The sequence below is a fragment of the Leptodactylus fuscus genome, chromosome 3 (genome assembly GCF_031893055.1).
Source record: "Leptodactylus fuscus isolate aLepFus1 chromosome 3, aLepFus1.hap2, whole genome shotgun sequence".
NCBI lineage: Eukaryota > Metazoa > Chordata > Amphibia > Anura > Leptodactylidae > Leptodactylus > Leptodactylus fuscus.
This window is the reverse complement of record NC_134267.1, coordinates 230,294,920-230,315,109: the sequence shown is the minus strand read 5'-3', so window position 1 is coordinate 230,315,109 and position 20,190 is coordinate 230,294,920.

Below are 20,190 nucleotides of genomic sequence, written 5' to 3'. Positions count from 1 at the left end.
AGGTGGTCTTCTGTGACATCACACATGGGTTTCAGTCAGGTGGTCTTCTGTGACATCACACATGGGTTTCAGTCAGGTGGTCTTCTGTGACATCACACATGGGTTTCAGGCAGGTGGTCTTCTGTGACATCACACATGGGTTTCAGTCTGGTGGTCTTCTGTGACATCACACATGGGTTTCAGTCAGGTGGTCTTCTGTGACATCACACATGGGTTTCAGTAAGGTGGTCTTCTGTGACATCACACATGGGTTTCAGTCAGGTGGTCTTCTGTGACATCACACATGGGTTTCAGTAAGGTACTATAGCCTGCAATGAGATTATAAGTGGGTTTCAGTCTGATGGCCTTCTATGACATCACAAGTGGGTTCTAATCAGGTATGACATCACTTGTGTGTTTCTGACAGTTAATCTGTGACATCACCGGTGGGTTTCAATCAGGTGGTCATCACAAGAATCTCATCAGTTTCCTTTTATCCATTGTATATATAATGTATATCCATCTTGGTTTTATATTGGATATTAGCCTTGTACATTTGCATAACCCTTTCTAGAACTTACAATACATTGAGCCCATGTCAGCAGATACAGTATACACTCACCGGCCACTTTATTAGGTACACCATGCTAGTAACGGTTTGGACCCCCTTTTGCCTTCAGAACTGCCTCAATTCTTCGTGGCATAGACTCAACAAGGTGCTGAAAGCATTCCTCAGAGATTTTGGTCCATATTGACATGATGGCATCACACAGTTGCCGCAGATTTTTCGGCTGCACATCCATGATGCGAATCTCCCGTTCCACCACATCCCAAAGATGCTCCTCTATTGGATTGAGATCTGGTGACTGTGGAGGCCATTGGAGTACAGTGAACTCATTGTCATGTTCAAGAAACCAGTCTGAGATGATTCCAGCTTTATGACATGGCATTGCATTATCCTGCTGAAAGTAGCCATCAGATGTTGGGTACATTGTGGTCATAAAGGGATGGACATGGTCAGCAACAATACTCAGGTAGGCTTTGGCATTGCAACGATGCTCAATTAGTACCAAGGGGCCCAAAGAGTGCCAAGAAAATATTCCCCACACCATGACACCACCACCACCAGCCTGAACCGTTGATACAAGGCAGGATGGATCCATGCTTTCATGTTGTTGACGCCAAATTCTGACCCTACCATCCGAATGTCGCAGCAGAAATCGAGACTCATCAGACCAGGCAACGTTTTTCCAATCTTCAATTGTCCAATTTCGATGAGCTTGTGCAAATTGTAGCCTCAGTTTCCTGTTCTTAGCTGAAAGGAGTGGCACCCGGTGTGGTCTTCTGCTGCTGTAGCCCATCTGCCTCAAAGTTCGACGTACTGTGCGTTCAGAGATGCTCTTCTGGCTACCTTGGTTGTAACGGGTGGCTATTTGAGTCACTGTTGCCTTTCTATCAGCTCGAACCAGTCTGGCCATTCTCCTCTGACCTCTGGCATCAACAACGCATTTCCGCCCACAGAACTGCCGCTCACTGGATGTTTTTTCTTTTTCGGACCATTCTCTGTAAACCCTAGAGATGGTTGTGCGTGAAAATCCCAGTAGATCAGCAGTTTCTGAAATACTCAGACCAGCCCTTCTGGCACCAACAACCATGCCACGTTCAAAGGCACTCAAATCACCTTTCTTCCCCATACTGATGCTCGGTTTGAACTGCAGGAGATTGTCTTGACCATGTCTACATGCCTAAATGCACTGAGTTGCCGCCATGTGATTGGCTGATTAGAAATTAAGTGTTAACGAGCAGTTGGACAGGTGTACCTAATAAAGTGGTCGGTGAGTGTACATGACCATACGTCCGACAATACGTTTCACCCACTTTCTGCAGATACGGTATACTTGACTATACATCTGACAGTACGTTTTGCTCATTTTCTGCAGATACGGTATACATGACGTCTGACAGTACATTTCGTCCACTTTCTGTAGATACATAACTATACATCTGACAGCGTGCAACATTGTTACGTAAGTTGAAAAATGAAGCTAGTTGTTATTAAGGCAGGATGAGCGCACCGCAGCGGGGACTCCCTTAATGAAATCTCTGTTCATTAGGAAGAGCTCATAAAGCCATCCATCTTAATAACACATACATAACATTATCCTGGCATTAACAGTAGAACAAATATCTTGTAACATTGTTTTACTTTGACATGTATTTAGAAATGTAACAGCTTAGAACAGAAGTTACTAAGATTCCAGATGTTAAGAACTAGAAGTCCCAGCATGAGCTGCCAGCTCTTGTACGGCGCGTCCTGCCAGACGGGCGCTTTTGGCAGCAGATGGAAAATCCTAGGCTGACTAGTTGTTGGAGACTCTAGTACTTTAAGGGTAAGTTCACCTAATAGAATGTGGCACTGATTATGAGGAAGATTCCACCTCAACATCAGTGCCAAGTTGAGTTTCGAGTCTACCTGCTATTGTCCTCAATGGAAGGCGAAGACCAATGATGAAAAATAAGCATCCCGCTCGACCTTACCAGGGATTCCAGGGTTGATTCGGTCACATAGTCCACAACTTGAGACATTCTTATGGATAGATCCATTGTTCTGAGGCTAGTCATGGAACCGCAATGCTCCACTCATTATCATACGTTTAGGTCACTTTCTCCTACATGTTCAGCACACTCTTCTGCTGCTGTAAACACTTCTCTTCAGACCCCAGAGTGTAATAGTCAGGGGAGATGCATAAAAACAAATAACAGTCATTCTCCCCATCCTTCATGGCATCCGGTGATCTTTCTTGGGCATCTTCTGGCCTTCACCGACCTCCTATCGACCCTGGGTCACCGCTGAGACCTGTGATTGGGCCTCGGCAGTCATGTAGGGATTGTCACTCTGTCATATGGAGCCTCTGATTATTACATGTATAATACTAATACATAGGCTCCAGACTTAACAAGCGTGCTCCAAAACAAAACTTGCAGGTGACCCTTACGAATATCCATGAAGCAAATTTCACAAGATTTCGCCCACCTTTGCTTCCAGGCAATGACTGAGAGATGTCGAAGATTGCAGTTTTGGGCAAAGTACACATTTTTAGTAAAGTATTGGGTTAAGACTCTATGTCCCTAGTTGGGACGCCGCCTGTCACCAGTAGAAAGTGAGATTTTCTAAAAAAGAGTATTTAGAACAAAAATAATAATAATAAATATAATAATACTAATAATAATAATAGAGATATAATAATAATAATAATTATAATAATAATAATAGAAATATAATAATAATAATAATAATAATAATAATAATAGAAATATAATAATAATATTAATCCTACTTATTAGAGATGAGCGAACACTAAAATGTTCGAGGTTCGAAATTCGATTCGAACAGCCGCTCAATGTTCGTGTGTTCGAACGGGTTTCGAACCCCATTATAGTCTATGGGGAACATATACTCGTTAAGGGGGAAACCCAAATCCGTGTCTGGAGGGTCACCAAGTCCACTATGACACCCCAGGAAATGATGCCAACACCTCTGGAATGACACTGGGACAGCAGGGGAAGCATGTCTGGGGGCATCTAACACACCAAAGACCCTCTATTACCCCAACATCACAGCCTAACAACTACACACTTTACACACTCAATACCACCTCTCTGACAGTAGGAAAACACCTTGAAACATGTGTATTTGGCACTTGCAGTGAGGAGAGCTTGTCACCAGCAGTGAATTTGGCCCTTGTAGTAAGTTGAGGTTGGCACCAACATTTGTTTTGAAAATCAGGGTGGATTGAGCCTCTAACCAGCAGAGTTTGGGCAAATTCATGGTGGAGGGAGCCTCTAAACACCCCAGTTTGGGCAAATTCATGGTGGAGGGAGCCTCTAAAAACCCCAGTTTGGACCAATTCATGGTGGAGGGAGCCTCTAAAACCCCAGTTTGGACCAATTCATGATGGAGGGAGCCTCTAAACAGCCCAGTTTGGGCAAATTCATGGTGGAGGGAGCCTCTAAAAACCCCAGTTTGGACCAATTCATAGTGGAGGGAGCCTCTAACCAGCAGAGTTGTGGGAAAACAGGGTGGAGGGAGCCTCTAACCAGCAGAGTTGGTGGAAATCAGGGTGGAGGGAGCCTCTAACCAGCAGAGTTGTGGGAAAGCAGGGTGGAGGGAGCCTCTAACCAGCAGAGTTGGTGGAAATCAGGGTGGAGGGAGCCTCTAACCAGCAGAGTTGGTGGAAATCAGGGTGGAGGGAGCCTCTAACCAGCAGAGTTGTGGGAAAGCAGGGTGGAGGGAGCCTCTAACCAGCAGAGTTGTGGGAAAGCAGGGTGGAGGGAGCCTCTAACCAGCAGAGTTGTGGGAAAGCAGGGTGGAGGGAGCCTCTAACCAGCAGAATTGGTGGAAATCAGGGTGGAGGGAGCCTCTAACCAGCAGAGTTGGGGGAAATCAGGGTGGAGGGAGCCTCTAACCAGCAGAGTTGTGGGAAAGCAGGGTGGAGGGAGCCTCTAACCAGCAGAGTTGTGGGAAAGCAGGGTGGAGGGAGCCTCTAACCAGCAGAGCTGGTGGAAATCAGGGTGGAGGGAGCCTCTAACCAGCAGAGTTGGGGGAAATCAGGGTGGAGGGAGCCTAGTATTAGCAGAATTGTGTAACGCTTATGGTGGATGAGTATGAGGATGCGGAGGAATTGGAGAGGTTGAGTACAGACATGGAGTTTCATGTTGGGGTGCTTTACACAGGTGGGCACAAAAATGAAGGCTCTATCCAGTGGTGGTTCATTTTTATCAAAGTGAGCCGGTCGGCACTCTCAGCTGACAGACGGGTGCGCTTGTCAGTGATGATGCCACCGGCTGCACTGAACACCCTCTCAGATAGGACGCTGGCGGCAGGACAGGACAGCACCTCCAAGGCATATAGGGCAAGTTCAAGCCACAGGTCCAACTTCGACACCCAATACGTGTAGGGCGCAGAGGGGTCAGAGAGGACAAGGCTGTGGTCGGAAAGGTATTCCCGCAACATGCGCCTATACTTCTCACGCCTGGTGACACTAGGACCCTCCGTGGCGGCACTTTGGCGAGGGGGTGCCATCAAGGTGTCCCAGACCTTAGACAGTGTGCCCCTCGTTTGTGTGGACCGGTGAGAACTTGGTTGCCTACTGGAGGAACTGCCCTCCCTGCCGCCAACGTCACATGCTGGAAACATCTCCATCATATTCTGCACCAATTGCCTGTGGCAGGCATTGATGCGATTGGCCCTCCCCTCTACCGGAATAAAAGACGAGATGTTGTTTTTATACCGGGGGTCAAGGATAGCAAAGATCCAGTACTGGTTGTCCTCCATGATTTTGACAATACGCTTGTCGGTTGTAAAGCACCCCAACATGAACTCAGCCATGTCTGCCACAGTGTTAGTTGGCATGACTCCTCTGGCCCCACCGGAAAGTTCAATCTCCATTTCCTCCTCATCCTCCATGTCTACCCATCCGCGCTGCAACAATGGGACGATTCGAAGTTGCCCGGAAGCCTCCTGTATCACCATCACATCATCGGACAACTCTTCTTCCTCCTCCTCCTCCTCCTCCTCCTCCTCCATTAAACGCGATGAAGCGGACAGATGTGTGGACCTACTCTCCAGCTGTGACGGATCGGATGCTATCCCTAACTCCTCTGTGTGATCTGAGTTATCCCAGATATCAGGGATTCTCTCAGAACACACAAGAGCGGGATTGTAAGGCTCACCATCGCATCCTCAGAGCTCACCCTCCTTGTGGACTCCTCAAAGACCCGTAGGATGTCACAAAGGTCTCTCATCCATGGCCACTCATGGATGTGAAACTGAGGCAGCTGACTTTGTGGCACCCTAGGGTTTTGTAGCTGGTATTCCATCAAAGGTCTCTGCTGCTCAACCACTCTATTCAACATCTGAAACGTTGAGTTCCAGCGTGTGGGGACGTCGCACAAAAGCCGGTGTTGTGGCACATGCAGGCGTTGCTGGAGAGATTTTAAGCTAGCAGCGGCTACTGTCGACTTGCGAAAGTGGGCGCACATGCACCGCACTTTCACCAGTAGCTCTGGAACATTGGGGTAGCTCTTTAGGAAAGGTTGCACCACTAGGTTGAAGACGTGGGCCAGGCATGGAACATGTTGGAGTCCGGCAAGCTCCAGAGCTGCTACCAGGTTCCGGCCGTTATCACAAACGACCATGCCTGGGCCCAGGTGCAGCGGCTCAAACCATATTGCCGTCTCATCGAGGAGGGCATCCCTCACCTCGGAGGCAGTGTGCTGTCTGTCCCCCAAGCTGATCAGCTTCAGCACAGCCTGCTGACGTCTACCAACGCCAGTGCTGCAACATTTCCAACTCGTAGCTGGGGTCAATCTAACAGCGGAGGAGGAGGCGGTGGCGGAGGAGGAGGCGGTGGCGGAGGAGGAGGCGGTGGAGGAGGAGGAGGAGGGGGGTGTTCTTCTCGTGTCCCTGCCAGGAATGTTAGTCGGGGAGACGAGGTACACCGGGCCAGTTTGGGAAGCAGTCCCAGCCTCAACTACATTCACCCAGTGTGCCGTCAGTGAAATGTAGTGTCCCTGTCCGCATGCACTTGTCCACGCGTCGGTGGTCAAGTGGACCTTTGTGCAAAGCGCGGAACTAAGGGCCCGCCTGATGTTGAGTGACACGTGCTGGTGCAAGGCGGGGACGGCACACCGGGAGAAGTAGTGACGGCTAGGGACGGCATAGCGAGGTGCCGCAGTTGCCATCAGGTCCAGGAAGGCGGGAGTTTCAACAAGCCGGAACGCCAACATCTCCTGGGCCAGCAATTTAGCGATGTTGGCGTTCAAGGCTTGCGCGTGTGGGTGGTTAGCAGTGTATTTCTGCCGCCGCTCCAATGTCTGAGAGATGGTGGGTTGTTGTAAAGAAGCGCCTGATGGTGCCTTTGATGGTGCAGGAGAAGGAGATAAGACAGGAACAGGGGAGGATGAGGGAGAAGTCAACAAAGTGGCGGAGGCAGATGAAGTGGTGTCCTGGCTCGTCCTCTGGAGTGCATCGCCAGCACAGTCAGCAGTGGCAGTGGCAGAGGCAGAGGCAGTGGCAGAGGCAGTGGCAGTGGCGTGAACGGCAGGCGGCCTTTGTCCTGCCGTTGCTGCCTGCCACTGATTCCAGTGCTTGGATTCCAAATGACGGCGCATTGAAGTGGTGGACAGGTTGCTCTTCTCAGAGCCCCTAATCAATTTCGAGAGGCAAATTGTGCAGACAACACTATATCTGTCCTCGGCGCATTCCTTGAAAAAACTCCACACCTTCGAGAAACGTGCCCTCGAGGTGGGAGTTTTTTGGGGCTGGGTACGAACTGGAACATCTTGGGAGATTCCGGGTGTGGCCTGGCTTCGCCTAAGCTGCTGACCTCTGCCTCTGCCTCTAGCTACCCTTTTTGGTGCTGCACCTGCCTCAACATCCACACTACTTTCCCCGCTTGACATCCCCCCTGTCCAGGTCGGGTCAGTGTCCTCATCATCCACCACTTCCTCTTCCAACTCCTGTCTCATCTCCTCCTCCCGCACAATGCGCCGGTCAACTGGATGCCCTGACGGCAACTGCGTCACATCATCGTTGATGAGGGTGGGTTGCTGGTCATCCACCACCAAATCGAACGGAGATGGAGGAGACTCTAGTGTTTGAGCATCTGGACACAGATGCTCCTCTGTTAGGTTCGCGGAATCGTGACGTGGAGAGGCAGGTTGAGGGACAATGAAAGGAGCGGAGAACAGCTCTGGGGAGCAGGGACAGTTGGGGTTATTGTTCTGTGAAGCTTGGGAATTTTGGGAGGAAGGAGGACAAGACTGTTGGGTAATAGGAGGAGAGGAGGCAGAGTCTGACTGGCTGCTGGACAATGTGCTGTAAGCGTTCTCTGACAGCCATTGCAAGACCTGTTCCTGGTTCTCGGGCCTACTAAGGTTTGTACCCTGCAGTTTAGTTAATGTGGCAAGCAACCCTGGCACTGTGGAGTGGCGCAATGCTTGCTGCCCCACAGGAGTAGGCACGGGACGCCCTGTGGCTTCACTGCTACCTTGCTCCCCAGAACCATTCCCCCGACCTCGCCCACGGCCTCGTCCACGTCCCTTTCCGGGAGCCTTGCGCATTTTGAATTCCCAGTTAGAAACTGGCACTATATACCAGTAGCAAAAATTGTGGGTGCACGTAACCCCAATATATTCTTTGAATTACCAGTCAGAAACTGGCACTATATGGCAGTAGCAAGAAATGAGGGTATTTGTAACCCCAATATATTCTTTGAATTCCCAGTCAGACAATGGCACTATATACCAGTAGCAAAAATTGTGGGTGCACGTAACCCCAATATATTTTTTTTTTTTTTTTTAAATGTAGATTGTGAGCCCCACATAGAGCTCACAATGTACATTTTTCCCTATCAGTATGTCTTTTTTCGGAATATGGGATGGAAATCCATGCAAACACGGGGAGAACATACAAACTCCTTGCAGATGTTTTTTTGCCCATGGCGGGATTTGAGCGCCAGGACTCCAGCGCTGCAAGGCTGCAGTGCTAACCACTGAGCCACCATGTGGCCCCTAACCCCAATATATTCTTTGAATTCCCAGTCAGACAATGGCACTATATAGCAGTAGCAAGAAATGAGGGTATTTGTAACCCCAATATATTCTTTGAATTCCCAGTCAGACAATGGCACTATATACCAGTAGCAAAAATTGTGGGTGCACGTAACCCCAATATATTCTTTGAATTACCAGTCAGAAACTGGCACTATATGGCAGTAGCAAGAAATGAGGGTATTTGTAACCCCAATATATTCTTTGAATTCCCAGTCAGACAATGGCACTATATGGCAGTAGCAAAAATAGTGGGTGTATATAGCCCCAATCCTATTGCTAGGGGACTTGCAGGGTATTTCTGGGGTGAAGGTGGGGGGGCACACCGTTGGAACGGGGATTTGGGGTGTATATATGGGGTATACGGGAATACACTGTCAGTGTATTCCATTCAGGATCTGCGGAAAGCTGGGTTGCGGCGATTGAGCCCGTCAGTGCCACGTTACACTGACAAGCTTCTCCCTGGAATTTAGCTCTTATAAGAACTGTTGGTTGTCTTCTCCTTCCTATCCTAGCCTGTCCCTGCCTACCCAGAATCTAAGCCCTAGCTAGCTGGACGGAAACCTCCGTCCCCGGTGAATTGCAAGCTCAGAATTTCGCGAAGCTGGGCGGCGCTGTTCTTTTAAATTAGAGGTCACATGTTTTCGGCAGCCAATGGGTTTTGCCTACTTTTTTCAACATCACCGGTGTCGTAGTTCCTGTCCCACCTACCCTGCGCTGTTATTGGAGCAAAAAAGGCGCCAGGGAAGGTGGGAGGGGAATCGAGTAATGGCGCACTTTACCACGCGGTGTTCGATTCGATTCGAACATGCCGAACAGCCTAATATCCGATCGAACATGAGTTCGATAGAACACCGTTCGCTCATCTCTACTACTTATATTACAAAATGTGAAAGTTTGTGTGTTTAGATGTTTGTTCTTCAATCAGGCAAAAAGTGCTGATAGATAAATTGTAACCTGGATTAACACATTGACTACTTTTTATCTTGATAAATGACATGGCTTCACCACTGTTATGAATTTATGTTCACATACTATATTACACTGCTCCTGCAGCAGCCTTACCTCAGGTCCCAGGTGTGTTATCTCTCTGTGTAAACACACAGCTAACCCTCAGTGTACAGATAGTTGCGTATTATCTGATCTGCTCTAGGCAGTGCAGACAAACTGACATGGGCAAACACCTTCAATCCAAATTGGCAGTTTGTCAATTTTCAACATGCCTGGAAAAAGAAAATCTAATTTGTCGCAAACAACAACAGCCATGAAGGAAGCCAGAAGTCAGTGGCGTAACTAGGAATGGCGGGGCCCCGTGGCGAACTTTTGACATGGGGCCCCCCTGACACCAAAAATCTTGACCGAGTCCCTCCTACGCATTCCTGCGCGCTCTATTATGACCAATAATGGCCCCTGCACACAGTATTATGTCCCTTAGAGGCCCCCGCACACAGTATTATACCCAATAGTGGCCACTGCACACAGTATTATGTCCCTTAGTGGCCCCTACAGGACTAAACACTGTCACGTTACCGCTGACCGCTATACCAGGACAAATTGTGGATAAAAAATCTGGTCATGTGCATTACAATTTAGTAACTCCATGTGCCTCATATTAATAGCAGTTAACCCCATCATCTCCCTCACATTAACCCCTGTGTGCCTCACCATAAGAGTTACTGATATGTGAGAGACATGGAGGTAATAATAAAGTATCTTCATTATTATTACCCCCATAAGTCTCACATATCAGTAACTCTTATGGTGAGGCACACAGGGGTTAATTTGAGGGACATGATGGGGTTAACTGCTATTAATATGAGGCACATGGAGTTACTAAAACACAAGTAATCCCCCCAAATGCCTGATAGTAATAAGTAACCCCAGTACGTACCTGTGTATCTTCAGTTTCATTTTCCTGGAGCAGCTTCTTCCTCTTCTTCTCTTGTAGGACGGCAGGGATAAGCCCCGCCTCCTCCTCTCATTGGTGGGCAGAGGACAGACAAAGAAAGGGAGGTGGGAGAGAGGGGGAGGGGGAGCGTCCTGGGATCGCTGAGAGGAGCCAGAGCTGCAGCTCCTGTGTCTCAGCCGTTCCTGCAGCTTCGGGGCCCCCTGTTGGTGGAAAGTATTCCACCAACAGGGGGCCCCGATCATTATACTCGGGGTCCGAAAAGACCTCCGAGAATAATGATAGCAGCGGTAGCAGTTGTCACCGGGCCCCTAATGTCCCGGGCCCTGTGGCAGCTGCTACCGCTGCTATGGTGGTAGTTACGCCACTGCCAGAAGTCACACAGTTCTCCTCAAGCAGAACTGACGGGGATCATCGGTACCAACAACACACTCATTATATGGCGTCCAGCGAGGTGCTGAGATGCCAGAACAATCACGGGCACAGTGCGAGGAACAAGTTCAGCAGCAGGACAGCTTCACAGCTGTTGAAACTCCGGAGCAGGCGGATCATCGACGGCAGCAATTTGCTGAATATAGGCTGATCATCGATGCCAACAATCTGCAGACGAAGTTGCAGGCAGAAGCTAGTAGCAATAATAATAATAATAATAATAATAATAATAATAGCAATAATAATAATAATAATAATAATAATAGTAGCAATAATAATATAATTCTGAAATTCTGAAATTTCCCCACTGTGGGACAATTAAAGGATTATCTTATCTTATCTTAATATAACTAATAAGAACAATAATATAAATATAATATTAATACTAATAGCAATAATAATACACATAATAATAATATTAATAATAATTAGAAATAATAATATTTATAATAATAATAATAATAGCAATAATATAACTAATGAGAAGAAAAATAACAATAATATAAATATAATATTAATATTAATCTCAATAATAATACACAAAAATAATAATAGTGATAAATAATAATAATATTGATAATAATAATAGTAATAAATATTAATAATGATATTAATTAGAATATCACATTGTAACAGTTTTATATTTATTTAAAATTCCACATTTTAATATTATGAATCCATTTTGAAATAATAAAAAAAAATCACTAAAAAAATTCTAGGACTCTCAAAAACACCTAGCTAATATATTCCAATATTCCTTCCTTTCAAGGTATCCGACTAGTTGACTGCGAATTATTTCAGAAGCGCCACTTCAGCAGTTCAGTCGGAATTTTACAGCGTCGACTTGGCCTAGTTTTTATTTTATTTTTTGTTCAAATTTAATGCTATTTTTTTTTTTAAAGAAAGTAACAAAAGCGCGTTTCTGACAGGTCTAAATGAACAGGTTACCTACAACTCAGGTGCGGATGACAGTAACACGAGCTTTGAACTGAGTCTCCAAATGCCACGTTACGAGAAGCTAAATTACGTGTTGTATTTCTGACTGCGAGCGTTTGATTTTAAAGCCTGCGCCGCTTCTGTCAAGGTAGAGATCCGGGTTTTTGTGCGGAGTGCCTGCAGCCCACCATACAAGTGAGGCAACCTGACAGCTTGTAATAAGTAATTTTAATGCACTTACATTCATCACTCCGCCAGCCTGGCAGTATTTTAAACACAGACCTTAAAATGCAGGCAGAGACCTGGAGGCCCTTTTTTTTTTTTTTTTTTATATAGAACTTTTTTTTTTTTTTTTTTTTTTATTCCCGGCCCCATTTCCTGTTAATATGGCACTTTTTAAGATATGCGCTGAAATGTCTGCACATTGTTAATACATCACTAAAGGTTACAAAGGACTCTTATTTAGCCCCACAGGATGTTGTCTTAGGATTTAATAAATTAAGAGATCGCCATTTTTTGCAGCCGAAAATCAATTGTTTCAATTAAGAAATTTACAGCAATCCAAATATTGACGAAGCCTGTAATAGGGGGAAGCAGGAGGAGGGGGGAAAGGGGAAGCTTCCTGCGCACTCATTAGTAAAGATATCAGGATATGGAAAACGAGTCTACTTGCCTTTAGAAAGAGCGTGGAATTAGAGCGTGGAAAAGATTTACATATCAAAACATTGTGGTGTGTGGTGGAAAAGTACGAGTGCGCTTGTGGAGAACGGTAGGAGGGGCAGGGTGCTGTACAGGCAACCTTATCTTTGAGGGCTTTCCAAGACTTGGATACTACATCGATGGCCTGGCCTTTGAATTGGACGTCAAAGCATGTTTGGTGAGACTCTGCCCACTTGGATGCTTATGGATAGTACAACTTTGGTGTTGGTCATGAAGATATGACTGGTGAGAATATGACCACTGAGGCCATTTTATTCTTAGGAATGAGATTGGTGAGAGACCACTCAGATCCTTATCGATAACCTAGTATTGGATTGGCCATGAAGCTATTATCTCTAAGAGGCCACCTACTTATTAATAACCTATTCTTAGGATTGTCCATGTAGGTTTCATTGCTGAGAGTTACCCCACTGAGACCTTTATTGATACCCTATCCTTGTGATCGGCCGTAAAGATATAATCTCAGAGATTCCACCCATTGAGACCTTCATTGGGATTGTCCATGAAGGTATGTCTGGTGAGTCCATCCACTGAGGCCCTTATTAATAACCTATCACTGGGATTGCCCATGTAGGTATGATTAGTGAGTCCACCTACTGAGGCCCTTATTAATAACTTACCATTCGGACAGTCCATGAAGGTATGATTGGTGAGATTTCTTGTTGGGACCAATAATGATAATGTATCATTGGGATGGCTTATGAAGGTTCAGTATGATTGATTGGAACCTTTATTGATACCCTATCATTGCGATTGGCTATAAAAATATAATCTTCGAGAGTCCACCCTCTGAGACACTCATTGGGACAGTCCATGAAGGTGAGTCTTCTCACTAGGACCATTAATAATACTGTATCTTTGGCATTGTCTATGAAGGTATGATTGGTAAATCTACCCACTGAGGCACTTATTAATAACCAGATTTTAGGATCAGCCATGAATATATTATTGTTGACAGTTCACCTATTGAGACCTTCATTGGGATTGTCCATGAAGGTATGATTGGTGAGTCCACCCACTGAGGCACCTATTAATAACCAGATTTTAGGATTAGCTGTGAATATATTGTTGACAGTTCACCTATTGAGACCTTCATTGGGATTGTCCATGAAGGTATCTTTGGTGAGTCCACCCATTGACTCCCTTATTAATAACATATCATTGGGACAGTCCATGAAGGTATAATTGGTGAGTCTTCTCACTAATGACCCTTATTGATAATCTATCATTGGGATTGTCTGCAGCTTAGTCCAAGTCATCTAGGGCTAATCAACAAGTGAAAATGCAGCAAAAAGCCAAGAGAAATTTGAGATACAAGTCCACCTCAAATTCCACTTCACGTAACATCATGTGAACAAACCCTAAGTGTTCTCCCACTGGGACCCTGAGTGATCACCTGTCATTGGGTTTGATGAAGATATAATTGGTGAGATTTCATCCACTGAGGCCCCTATTGATAACCTATTCATAGTACTGGACATGGAGATATAATAAGTAAGGGTTCACCCACTTTATTGATAACCTAGCCTTGGGATCACCACTGGGACTCTTATTGATAACCTGTTCTTGACATTGGTCATGGAGGTATGATTGGTGAGCGTCCACACACTAAGGTCCTTATCAAAAACCTATCCCTAGGATTGCCCATAAAGGTATGATTGATGAGAATCCATCTGTTGGGACCAACGAAAGAGTTGCAGGAATATATTAACCATTTCTTCATAGTATCTGTGACAGAGATATCCAAACGAGTGTGGCCACAAGTGGTACTGTAGCCATCAACTTAGAATTGGACAATCTGGACTATTTCTTTGTCCATGGTGGTAACATGATGTCACTTTACGACCACCCAACAAGATAGGAGCCAGTCCCAATGATCATACTGTAGTCACCTCCCTGCATGATATATAGTCATGTTAATCCAGATATGATTTAGCAAGAGGGAAATTTTAACACATTGCTGGGCCCAAAGATCTCATAAATACCTACCATCTCCTCAACATTTTCACCTTCATCCAAGACTCGTTCTTTGCATCACATGAGCATCAAATCTCAGTATACTACGGGGCAGGTACATTCTTCTCCTGTGATATGGTGACCATGAGGTGTGGTTCCTGCATCTCCAATTGTTCTTTCGATCTCTTTGATCTTTTAAACAGAATTGGATGTCGATAAACCTTAACAATTTCCTGAAGGCTTCATGGTCCATGACTTCAGCTTGTGAGACCATCCAATTTGTAGGAAATTGTAAGAGACTGCTGACTAGTATAACAGCCCATAAGGTTATGGATTACCTACAAGTGTCCAGTATGAGCTGTAGACCTTCCTAACCATTCATTGTAGAAACATTTTCTTTTCTGCATGGTGTGAATACTTGGCACAATTTCAGGTCAATGAAGGAACCCATGTAGACTCTTTGTTGAATCAGTACATTACGCAAATGCACCATATTGGCAAACATAAGGTGTTATGTACCATGACTGCAGATTAAGTGTAAGAACTGCAAGTGTGGACCCTTGAATTTGGTGCCATGTAGCACGTACGGGTGGTGCTTCAGTGCTTTTGGGCTCTGGCTCACCTTCTCATGGGCTCCCTCATGGTCACATGGAATACACCAACGTCATGGTGTTTGTATTAAAGGGTCATGATGTTGATGCTTCTTATGTGACCCATCACAGGTCCCAGCAATTCCCAATGGACCATTGATGTCACCGAGGAGTCCAGAAGACGATGGAAGATGACCAAAGGGCGCGGGTTTCCTTAGGTAACCGCTTTTTGATGCAGATTAGGTTTCCATTGGGGGTTTCCGCAAGTGAAATTCTTGAACGGAAACCCATACGCAAATGTGAACCAGGCCTTAGATAAAAGTACTAGGCTGTATATATAGGATGGATAGATAGAGAGAGAGATATGAGTTAGATAGATAGATAGATAGATAGATAGATAGATAGATAGATAGATAGATATGGAATAGATAGATAGATAGATAGATAGATAGATAATAGATATGGGCTAGATAGATAGATAGATAGATAGATAGATAGATAGATAGATAGATAGATAGATAGATATGACAATAGATAGATAGATAGTTATGGGATAGATAGATAGATAGATAGATAGATAGATAGATAGATAGATAGATAGATATGACAATAGATAGATAGATAGATAGATAGATAGATAGATAGATAGTTATGGGATAGATAGATAGATAGATAGATAGATAGATAGATAGATGATTGATAGGAGATAGATAGATAGATAGATAGATAGATAGATAGGAGATAGATAGATAGACAGATATTAGATAGATAGATAGATAGATAGATAGATAGATAGATAGATAGATAGATATGGGATAGGTAGATAGATAGATAGATAGATAGATAGATAGATGATTGATAGGAGATAGATAGATAGATAGATAGATAGATAGATAGATAGATAGATAGGAGATAGATAGATAGACAGATATTAGATAGATAGATAGATAGATAGATAGATAGATAGATAATAGATATGGGATAGGTAGATAGATAGATAATAGATATGGGATAGATAGATAGATAGATAAATAGATAGATAGATAGATAGATAGATAGATAGATAGATAGATAGGAGATAGATAGATAGATAGATAAAATGGAAAATTAAAAATGAACTTTATTTAAAATAATAATTTCCCTTATACGGGGCATATATTGGTATACATTATATACATCCTCCTGTAAAGGAAAGTGTTTTGTTCAAAGTAATAAACTCCCATATTGGGAAGGAAAGAAAGAAAGATCGATCTCCATACTGTGCACCTTCCTGTATGTAAGACTGCCATATTCTGGTGAAGGTCACTCCGGTGTTATTAGATTCCAGAATCTTTACAGTCTGCACAAGTTCTTCATCTTTCTGCATCACAAGTTTCCCTCATTGGTCAGCAGGACCCTCAGATTGGGGACCTTTGAAGACTGTGAGATCAGGAAATTGGCCATAAATAACCAGTAGTGAGGATCAGTCTACATCCTGTGACCTGCTCAGCGAGCGATGCAATCTATACGAACCATCTTACAAAATTTCCTCTTTTTTCATCAAAAATTTTTTCCCAAATTAAACCTTTCTCCTTATTTCATCTCATTGTGCAGAACTACAGATAAAGGGGATTCCTATAGGTCACACTTAGGTAACTTCTGCATCACTTCAAAGACTGTATACAAGGACATAAATAACCTACCAGCCGTACATATATAATTATATACAGGAGATACCCAGGTTATACCTGCATGGCCAATATCACTATATACAAGGATATATATAACATACCAGCTGTACATATATAATTATATACAGGAGATACCCAGGTTATACCAGCTGTACATATATATTATATACAGTATATACCCAGGTTATACCAGCTGTACATATATATTATATACAGGAGATACCCAGGTTATACCAGCTGTACATATATATTATATACAGGATATACCCAGGTTATACCAGCTGTACATATATAATTATATACAGGAGATACCCAGGTTATACCTGCATGGCCAATATCACTATATACAAGGATATATATAACTTATACCAGCTGTACATATATAATTACCGTATTTTTCGGACTATAAGACGCACTTTTTTTCCTCCCAATATGGGAGGAAAATGTGTGTGCGTCTTATAGTCCGAATGCAGCGTGCGCAGCGTCTGTGTCCCGTCTGTGCGAATGAAAAGAAGAGCAGCACGGTGCCTGCCTGCTCTGCCCCTCCTTCCCTGTCTGTGTCGCGTGTTTGCAGGAGCGAGATATGAGAGTCAGGGAAGTAGGGGCGGGCCAGACAGGTGAAGGAAGCGTGGTTTCAAGCTTGCCGAGAAAACCACGCCTCCTTCTCCCGTCTGGCCCGCCCCTCCTTCACTGCCTCTCAGATCTGGCTCCGGCAATGAAACCACACAGACAGGGAAGGAGGGGCGGGCCAAACGGGAGGAGGAGGCGTGGTTTTCTCGGCAAGCTTGAAACCACGCCTCCTTCACCCGTCTGGCCCGCCCCCACTTCCCTGCCTGTGTGGCATCATTGCAGAAGCGACATCTGAGAGGCAGTGAAGGAGGGACGAGCCAGACAGGTGAAATAGGTGTGTTTTCAAGTTTGCTTAGAAAACCACACCTCCTTCACCCGTCTGGCCCGCCCCTTTTTCTCTTCTTACATAGCTTCACTGCAGGGTGTCTCTTTCCATCCATGGATGAGATTAGATAGAATAGATAGATAGACAGACAGACAGACAGACAGACAGACAGACAGACAGACAGACAGATAGATAGATAGATAGATAGATAGATAGATAGATAGATAGATAGATAGATAGATAGGATAGATTAGATAGATAGGATAGATTAGATAGATAGATATGTTCAAATCACCCCCATAGCCCTACAATACATATAAAACAAAAACATTACTGTGAAACACATACACATTTGGTATCCCTGTGTCCGAAAGCCCCCGGTTCTATTTACATTGGTGAAATATTATATTATTAGGTTATTAAATATTTCACCAATTTTTTTTCCTTAAAATTTTTTTTTTCCCTATTTTCCTCCTCTAAAACCTTAGTGCGTCTTATAGTCCGAAAAATACGGTATATACAGTATATACCCAGGTTATACCAGCTGTACATATATAATTATATACAGGAGATACCCAGGTTATACCTGCATGGCCAATATCACTATATACAAGGATATATATAACTTATACCAGCTGTACATATATAATTATATACAGGAGATACCCAGGTTATACCAGCTGTACATATATATTATATACAGTATATACCCAGGTTATACCAGCTGTACATATATATTATATACAGTATATACCCAGGTTATACCAGCTGTACATATATATTATATACAGGAGATACCCAGGTTATACCAGCTGTACATGTATAATTATATACAGGAGATACCCAAGTTATACCTGCATGGCCAATATCACTATATACAAGGATATATATAACTTATACCAGCTGTACATATATAATTATATACAGGAGATACCCAGGTTATACCAGCTGTACATATATATTATATACAGTATATACCCAGGTTATACCAGCTGTACATATATAATTATATACAGGAGATACCCAGGTTATACCAGCTGTACATATATTATATACAGTATATACCCAGGTTATACCAGCTGTAAATATATAATTATATACAGGAGATACCCAGGTTATACCAGAATGGTCCATATCACTATATACAAGAAGATGTATAACTTATACCAGCTGTATATAAAGAATTATAGGTTATAGTATTACAGGTTATAGTATTACAGGTTATACTGGCTGTACGTATATAATTATATACAGGAGATCCCCAGGTTATACCAGCTGTACATATATATTATATACAGGATATACCCAGGTTATACCAGCTGTACATATATATTATATACAGTATATACCCAGGTTATACCGGCTGTACGTATATAATTATATACAGGAGATACCCAGGTTATACCAGCTGTACATATATAATTATATACAGGAGATAGCCAGGTTATACCAGTTGTACATATATAATTATATACAGGAGATACCCAGGTTATACCAGCTGTACATATATATTATATACAGTATATACCCAGGTTATACCGGCTGTACGTATATAATTATATACAGGAGATACCCAGGTTATACCAGCTGTACATATATAATTATATACAGGGGATACCCAGGTTATACCAGCTGTACATATATAATTATATACAGGAGATAGCCAGGTCATACCAGCTGTACATATATAATTATATACAGGCGATACCCAGGTTATACCTGCTGTACATATCCTACTAATATTATAAATGTGAAAGTTTGTGTGTTTGGATGTTTGGATGTTTGTGAGTTTGGATGTTTGTTCCTCAATCACGCTAAAACGCCTGGACGGATTTGCGTGCAATTTTCCACAAACATAGTTTTCCCTTAGGATTGAGTCACAGGCTACTTTTGGTGCCACTAAACAACATGGCTTCCTAGCAGGAGACTCACAAAAGCAGGACTCCTAGCCCCAGCTATAGACTCACACACACTGCCTGGCATTTCCTGCCTCAACCTGCCTGCACACTCCTTACTGTCACCTCAGGAGTAGCCCTCACTCTACTCACTCACATTTACATATAGCTTTCCACTATACATACACAATACAATGTATCTACTATCACTGCTATATACAGTGCCTGATACATATATACTCCTGTACACAGGCTGTATATACTATATATTACATGTATTACCTATCACTGCTATATACAGTACCTGATACATATATACTCCTGTACACAGACTGTATATACTATATAATTACATGTATCTCCTATCACTGCTATATACAGTACCTGATACATATATACTCCTGTACACAGGCTGTATATACTATATAATTACATGTATCTACTATCACTGCTATATACAGTGCCTGATACATATATACTCCTGTACACAGGCTGTATATACTATATAATTACATGTATTTCCTATCACTGCTATATACAGTACCTGATACATATATACTCCTGTACACAAACTGTATATACTATATATTACATGTAT